Genomic DNA, 556 nt, shown 5'->3' on the forward strand with positions numbered 1-556 from the left:
TGTGTGTGAGACAAGAGAGTCTGTGTGTGTGTGTGAGACAAGAGAGTGTGTGTTTGTGTGTGTGTTTGTGTGAGACAAGAGAGTCTGTGTGTGTGTGTGTTGCTGAGAGAGAGAGACATTGCTCATGACTTGCGTGTGAGTGTGTTCATGAGTGTCTTAGAGAAGGCCAGTGTTCATGAGAGTGTGTGAATGTGAGGGAGTGTAACACGAGGTCAGTCCTGCACAGGTCGGTGTGTCTGTCGGACCCGGGGTCAGTGCTATGTTGTTTCCTGTACAGGACTGGCCCTTTACCTGCAATGATTCTTCGCTGGTTCGGTTGAGGTAATTCAGAGAGGATGCTCGCTTCATGCTGAAAGAAAGAGATGAGAAGTTAGTGTCTTTCTCAGGGAGAGAAGGCCCATAGTGGGACCAACAACATACACTGAGGAAAAGGGTGTGCTCGTGCAATCCGAATTTTGGGAGCTCAAACATAGCAATCTCTATGGGGCAGGATGGCAGCTGGGAGGGCGGTACAGGAGGGAGGGTTTTAGGTTCCTGGGTCACTGGGCCTGGCAGT

At 50.5% G+C, this 556-nt stretch overlaps 1 long non-coding RNA gene across 1 annotated transcript in view; it reads right to left on the reverse strand.

Annotated features, from left to right (window-relative positions):
* The window catches only part of LOC125483133, a 5,484-nt gene that overhangs the window by 1,275 nt on the left and 3,653 nt on the right, over positions 1–556 (reverse strand). The window contains exon 2 of the long non-coding RNA XR_007262101.1: positions 292–349. This is a non-coding gene — a long non-coding RNA (uncharacterized LOC125483133). The remainder of the gene's footprint in view (positions 1–291; positions 350–556) is intronic.

Source organism: Rhincodon typus, chromosome 5 (genome assembly GCF_021869965.1).
Source record: "Rhincodon typus isolate 14 chromosome 5, sRhiTyp1.1, whole genome shotgun sequence".
In the NCBI taxonomy this organism is placed as follows: Eukaryota; Metazoa; Chordata; class Chondrichthyes; order Orectolobiformes; family Rhincodontidae; genus Rhincodon; species Rhincodon typus.